The sequence below is a fragment of the Tasmannia lanceolata genome, unplaced genomic scaffold (assembly GCF_043159265.1).
Source record: "Tasmannia lanceolata isolate RefF3 unplaced genomic scaffold, GAP_Taslan_0.1 ptg000011l, whole genome shotgun sequence".
NCBI classification, from domain to species: domain Eukaryota; kingdom Viridiplantae; phylum Streptophyta; class Magnoliopsida; order Canellales; family Winteraceae; genus Tasmannia; species Tasmannia lanceolata.
In genome coordinates, this window is record NW_027518688.1 from 15,649,745 (window position 1) to 15,657,666 (window position 7,922).

The window sequence follows — 7,922 nt, forward strand, 5'->3', positions numbered from 1 at the left end:
AATGTTTAGAAGAAACTTTGGGAAATACTAAAATAAGCACAAATACATACTTAGAAACTATCATATAAGTAACAAAATCATCCATAATAGCTTAATGACACGAATACTTAGTGACATGCGTTGTCACGCATGTCTAGAATAGTAAAGTCAATAAAGAAGTATAATGTAATAAAGTATAAGATAGTACAATGACCAGTCTCCCCTATAAGGACCCCAACTCTGTGTCAATACCACATAGAGTTACAAGGTATTATTGGTTCCATGCCAATATGACATCCCATGCATAAGACTTTGTTGTGTTGTTCAATGATGTTTCCTACCAAATATCATCATCTACACTAATGAAATCAAATGAAATGCAAATAATAACATCTTTCCATTTTTTGCTCGGTCAAATTTAGGATATTTCAATCGAATTTTGGGAATTTCGATCGAATTTCAGTAATTTCAATCAAAATTTCTTGGAAATAATGATGTGAAAGGAAATCATTCGGATTTCATTTTGGCGGGTGTGGAAAAGGAAACATTTTGGTCGTTTCGGAAAAATTTTGAGAAAATTTAAAATCATGCTCACCACAACATCACAAGTGACGTGAGTCATCCCTTAGATGGCAGGAAAAATATTTCTTAAGGAAAAAAGTTTCCTAGAATTTATTTATTTCCACAATTTAGACGGAAATGATAAATTTTAGGGATATCATTATATACTAATAGTCCCTCTAAATAAAACTCAGTGGTACAAGTCACTTTTTTGCCATGTATTTAAACAATGGAAAAGCATGAAATTTTGAAAAACTTTTCTTTAAACTTTATCTTTCCCAAACTTTTCCAAAAAATCTTGAAAAAACAGGGTCTTCAGTGACCAATTTCCGACCTCTTCTACTGACTTGTATCAAATGCATTATTAAAATTCATCAGTGGTACACAAAAATCTATTAGAAGTGAAACAAGATATGGCACACAGATAAAAAAAGGATGGCTAACCATTTTGCACGAGTTTTAATTAAAAAGAATAGAGGCATTATGATTGTTTCAATAAATCTATTAGAAGTAGTTTTGATTGTAAACACTTACTTAGTGCACTCCAACGGTGGTCCTCCTCCTCGCCAACTCTAACCTCTTTCTCTACAACCTTCGTTGTAGTCATCTATATGAGAAACATATTATAAACCTTCCGATTTGGAAAAAATTATTACAAACACATTGAGATTTAAAAACATACATCTTCCTAGGGTATGTTTTTGCACGTGGTTGCATAATGGCCTTTTTCTCCATATTTTTTACACGTCCTTTGCTACTTGAGTTGAGATTGAGAGGGCTCCACTGGAGATGTTCCTGTCATTCCAGCAAATATTGCTCTTGTTAAGAACTGGACAGTACATGGACTCTACTGGGGAAGCTACAAAATACATCAACCTCATGTTCTTGATGACACTATGAAGGAGCTGCTTTCATGGCTAGCGAGGAGCTTGATAACCAGTGGCGGAACTACGCATTGCATTGGGGGGCCACGGCCCCCCCAAAGATTTGCAAAAAAATTAAATATCTATTATTTTATAGTTTCTCAAGGGGTGAAAATATCAATTCCCCCATCTAAGCCATCTCCTTATCCTTATGTTAGAAAAAGTAAAAAACTACCGTATAAACTTCCATTTTAGCCTTTTAGGAGAGTTCTCTGCTGAAACTTGGAAAGGGAAGTGAATAAGTGATCAAGTGAATATTCACCCCATTATTTTAAGGGGACCTCCATCGATATACTCTCTATTTCTAAACCCCCTTCAGCAAAATTGGTAATCGAATCGATCTCTAAATCTTTCATTTCAATTGCTTTCTTTATTTTAGGTTTTAGGGTTTTGTCTTTGCCTCATATGGTTTTCCTTTTCTACATTTGCATTTTCTAATCTAGAGTCTTAGTTCTTCTAAGTTTTTTGGGTTTCTATGAATGTCATCTCTTCATGGATTCCTCATGTTCTGTTAGAATGTCAAAAGCTTGTGATGAAATTAAGTTACTTTTCATATGAAGAAATCAGAGTGCAGCATGTATTTGTTGAGCCAACTCATCACAAAGTGGGACTAGGGTGGAAATCATGTTGCAGTATGTAAAAACCTGATTCAATCAGAAAAACCATCTGGGGTAGCACTGGGTTTATAAGTCTATCCGGTTTTCCCATGAAAAATCTTGACTCATCCGACCCAAGTTACAACAGAAATGGTAAGATTGGGAATAAAGCGGTCGCCCACCGTATATCAGTTCTAATCAAAGTGTAGGAATTCCAATCCCAATTACATGACCAAGCACCAGTAGTGAGGGAATATTAATAAGAGTAACTTATTTTGGCAAGGCTACTGATATTGGCACTTCCATGTTCTGATAATTGAACTAACTCATCGTCTTTTATTAGGGATTTGCTACTGCCCATCACAGACTGCATTTAGCGGATGGACTGTCGCATGTGAGAGCAGCCATCTCACGAATGAAGACAAAATCCATCTGTTTGGCTGCTCTCAAATGCAACAGCCCATCCACCAAATGCCTTCTGTGATGGATACTAGCAAATCCCCTTTTATTATTTATGCAGCTTTGAAACGTTATTACAACTCCCAAAAAGCTCTTACAAGCCAATTAAAGCAGAAAAGACAAGCCGTTTATGCAACTGTTATATGGTAGTGCCAATATCTATAGCCATACAAAGAAACTAGATTGCAAGAAAAGCATGTTGCCAAAAAAAAAAAAAAAAACATATACTCTCTATGGATGTTGGATATCATTAGATATTTGTTTCCTAAGCTTTTTTGAGCCTTTTATTTACAAAGATGGAGAAAGGTGAAAGAAGAGTAAGGCCCTGTTTGGATTTCCAGGAAAAACATTTCTGATGGTAATTTTTAGGTGTTATGGTTATTTCTATGATGCCATCAAAAAAATAAAAATAAAAATTGATTGGGGGTTATCAGTTATGGTTATTTCTATGATATTCTAAGAAGTGATTTTTCAATTCTGTTTTATCATTAAAAAAAGTGATTTGTCAATTCTGTTTCGATCACAACTAGGGGTGAGTTGGGACAGTTCTCTTTTAAAGCTGTCATATGTGAGAGTCAAATATTATTTTGCTCTTATTTTTAAGAATTCTAGCGTCACCAGGTATGAGGGTTGGTTAGTATCAAGTTTTTGTCTCTTGCCACTTTCAATGTTTAGTAGTTTGCTGATGCAGCACAAAACCCTTGATCCTTCAAATATGGATTGAAGACACTTAGGGTCTCGATGGCTCCGATTATCCTCATTTATGACAATTGTGGTAAATCTTGGAATTGTAAAATGGAGCATTTTTCTCCGTATTTTTTTTATTTTTTTAATACTACAAACTGGCATTATAGCCATAGCATATACAGGTTACATGGTTCACGATCATTCAAGAACTTTCACAGCATGGTAGTCATCAATTTCCTTTTGATTTCTTTTGTTTGGTTTCTAATTCTATTAATTTGATCCTGGTTGGGTGAATATCCAATGAAATGAGCAGATTATGCAAAGTTAGCTCATCATTTACATTGATTCCACTATCTATATTTCTATCTCTACTTCTCACAATCTTGACTCTTGAGGTGTGCCTCCTCTATGTTATCATTACTTCGTTATATATTTATGCATGCCCAGATGTCCTATTATCAATCTTCTTATTTATAAGATTAGTCATTAGTGGTTTATAAAATCCTTGAAAAATATTATACTAATTGATAGATAAAATTTTCAGGTTGTTTATTAATCCAGATTCACTCCTCAAAATTATAAGTTGAATCATGGGCAAACCAAAAACTATCGATGCATTCTTCAAAAAAAAGAATGTTAATGATTCAGAAGTCAGCACACCTTCTCCATTAAATTCTGACATGTCAAATGTTGAGCAACGTCCTTCTAAGTTACCAAGAACCCATCTTGAAGAGGTTGATACCACTTCCTTAGAACGTGATCCAGGATTGCGTCATCAAATGTGGGAATATCCTGTTAATCAAAGAGATGAAATTCGTCGTGCATATCTTATTGCTGGAACATATCAATATCAACTTTCAGAGTATCCTCTTTCTGGAGCAGAGAATCATCTTCGCCGATTTCAATCTTCTTAGTTCAAAAAATTTTGTTGGTTAGAATACTCCCCTTCAAAGGATGCTGCATTTTGTCTTCCATGCTATCTTTTTTGTAAGGAACCAACAGGACGCCCGGGATTAGGCGCGTTTACAAGTGAAGGGTTTCGAAATTGGAAAAAAGTGAATGATGGATTGAATTGTGCATTTTTAGGTCATGTTGGAAAAGACCATAATTCACCACATAAAATTGCTGAGAATGCTTGTCATGATCTATTGAATCAATCGCAGCATATTGAAAAGCTGATAGAAAAACAAACATCACAAGAGATTGAGAATAACCAGTTGCGACTCAAGACTTCCATAGACACTGTTCGTTGGTTAACATTTCAAGCATGTGCTTTTAGAGGTCATGATGAGAGCTTAAGTTCAAAAAATCGAGGTAATTTTATTGAAATGATAAAGATTTTGGCAGATTATAATGAAAAAGTTTCCGGGGTTGTCTTAGAAAATGCTCCAAAGAATGCCAAATACACATCGCCTAAAATTCAAAAGGAAATATTGCATATTTTCTCAAGTAAAGTGCGTAGTGCAATTCGTGAAGAAATTGGGGATGAAAAATTTTGCATTATTGTTGATGAAGCTAGAGATGAGTCTATGAGAGAGCAAATGGCTCTTATTTTGAGATTTGTTGATAATGATGGTTTTATTAGAGAACGATTTTTTGATCTAGTGCATGTTAGAGATACTACTGCATTGACTCTTAAAAAGGAGATATGTGATGTTCTCTCTCGTCACAGTCTCAACATTCAAAACATTCGAGGTCAAGGATATGATGGTGCTAATAATATGCGTGGTGAGTGGAATGGTTTAAAAGCCTTATTTCTTAAAGATTGCCCGTATGCATATTATGTGCATTGCCTAGCTCACCAATTACAATTAGCATTGGTTGGAGCATCCAGAGAAGTAATGTCTATTCATCATTTTTTCTCAAAGTTGTCTTCCATTGTTAATATTATCGGTGCCTCTTGCAAACGTCATGATGAATTGCAGTCTAACCAAGCGGATGATATTGCATATTTGATTTCTATCGATGAGATTGAGTCTGGTAGAGGGGCTAATCAAATCGGCACTTTGCAACGAGCTGGGGATACTCGATGGGGCTCCCATTATAGATCTATTTGCAGCTTACTAAAGATGTTTTCTGCTATTTGCACAGTGCTTATAAATATCATTAATGGAGGAGGAGCCACTTCTTCTCAACGTGGTGATGCAGATACCGCTTATGATATGATGACATCTTTTGAATTTGTTTTTTTATTACATTTGATGAAAGAAATCATGGGAATCACTGATGTTCTCTGCCATGCTTTGCAAAATCGTTCGCAAGACATTTTGAATGCTCTGCACTTAGTCTCAACTACAAAATTACTCATTCAAAAATTGAGGGAAGATGGCTGGAATAGTTTACTCGAGAATGCGAAATTATTTTGCGAAAGACGTGGGATTGAGATTCCTGATATGAGTGCCCCTTACACAGCAGGTCGTGGTCGGTCACGTGAATCACAGGATCCCATTACGATGGAGCACCATTATCGGGTTGACATATTTAATGCTGCAATAGACTCTCAATTGCAAGAGCTAAATAGCAGATTCAATGAGCAAGCAACATAGGTCCTTATTCTTAGTTCTGCTCTTGATCCTAAGGAGGCTTATAAATCTTTTAAAATTGAAGATATTCGTAATCTTGTGGAGAAATTTTATCCTCAAGATTTCTCAGAGCACGAAAAAATGCATTTGAGATTTCAACTGCAGCATTATGAGCTTGATATACTTCAGCATCCAGATTTTCAAAATATTTCCACAATTTCTGAACTTTGCCAGAGATTAAGTGCAACATGAAAGTCAGCGATCTATTATCTGATTGATAGATTGATACGTCTTGTGTTGACTCTTCCAGTTTCAACTGCAACTACAGAACGTGCATTTTCAGCTATGAAGCTTGTTAAAACAAGACTTCGTAACAAGATGGAAGATGAATTTCTTGCAGATTGCTTGGTGGTCTACATCGAAAAAAAAATCGCTGAGAGTTTCAGTACAGATATGATCGTAGATGAATTTTATGATATGAAAAGTCGACGGGCACAACTTAAATAGAAAGATTTAGGTTTACTTTTTTTGTTTTCTTTTGTCGGCTTCAATCAAAGTTGGCTAACACGTTCGCATATTCATGGAGTTTAGCATACTCTTCATGTATTGAAAGTCCTATCATAGTTTTAATTCATTAGTTTAAATTTATGGTTTAACTTTTTTATTCTATGAAAGTGTGTGTGTGTGTGTGTATCATGCAATTTTTTTACAACTAGTCCGGCCCCCCCAGGTGTAAATTCCTGGTTCCGCCCCTTTTGATAACCATCCATATTTCTCATGCTTACAGTCTATCACAGGCAAACCTTGCATTCTCTGCTATCAAAGAACGTAAAGCTATCGGCAAGGTGATGATCATATGCCTTGAATGCTTAGATTAAATTTCTCATTATCGTCTTGAAATGATTTAATATTTTTTTTAGAGGTCTGTATGTTTCAAGAAATGCAGTGTTTCACTTAATCTGTGATAAATGTTACTTTGTCCTTTGAGGTAAATTCTTTATGTTGGAATTACCATGTGGATAAGCTTGTTATATGGAATTATACTAGAATAATTTGAGTGTAAATAAAGGAAATCACCTGTGTATGTCTGGATTATGTTATGTTGGGCAATTGTTGTGTACTCTAAAATTACAGTGAAGATTGGATGCTCATATCCATTTTGCTTCTCATTTTTTTGTCATAGAGGACTGCTGAAATTTTCATTTCCCTAGGATGTACAGGGCTGATATCTGAATTCATTTTCTTCCAATAGTGGCACTCTCATTTTGATTGATTCAGGAAATCTTCTTTTAAAGGATGTTAATATAGAGGTGTCAATGATCCTTAGGGGGTAGATTTTTTTGTACACGTGGCACATTTTAATTGTTGGACTCTCTCATTGGTCTTACCCTTGGTCACGATATCATTTTCCTTATAGATATGGTGGGTTAGCTTTTGACTAACCCACAATTGATATAGAAATAAAGGGAAAAAAATAGAAGAGATATTTTAATTAATTAGCAGAGAGAGAGAGAGAGAGAGGAATGTTAAAATTTATTAAGAGAGAGTCAATTAGGAAAGAAGTGTGTAGTTAAACCACATTGTCTATAGAGAGAGATGAAATTTTATATATATATATATATATATATATATATATATATATATATATATATATATATATATATATATATAGTGGGAAAGGGATTTGCTAGGCAATTTTGTGGAAAGACACATTTGGCAGCTCACATTTGCAGGAGAAAACAGCCATCTCAGATGATTTAAATGAATAAGACAAATTCTGCAAAACAGTGAGCCTGTGTGGCTGTTATCTCAAGCAAAAGTGAGCCGCCAAATGGCTTTCTGAGAAATTACCCAGCAAATCCCAACGGGAAAACATGTGTCATGTGTATGAGTCCACATTTATTAAAACATTATAAAGTATTCATTTAATATGTAGCTTACTTATGTCTAATTACTGTTATTAAATATCTTGTATATACTAGAAATAATGAAATGCAGTAAATCATAAAATAATAAGGGCACGTTTGGCAGCCATGAAAGCAAAAAAAGCATTATTAGATTATTATTATTTTTCACTGTCTTTTGTAGGGCTTTTTATGCTTACCTAACTTCCACCTTTGAAAGTCTCTCCGGCTCTGCCTATCTATCATAACGGGCCCCACAATTATTCCAGAAGATTTTTTCATAGTTGCCTA

General features: G+C 34.8%; 1 pseudogene; it reads left to right on the plus strand.

Moving 5' to 3' along the window:
• Window positions 1-3,780: 3,780 nt before the first annotated feature.
• On the plus strand, window positions 3,781-6,234 carry LOC143885925 (uncharacterized; annotated as a pseudogene).
• Window positions 6,235-7,922: the final 1,688 nt, after the last annotated feature.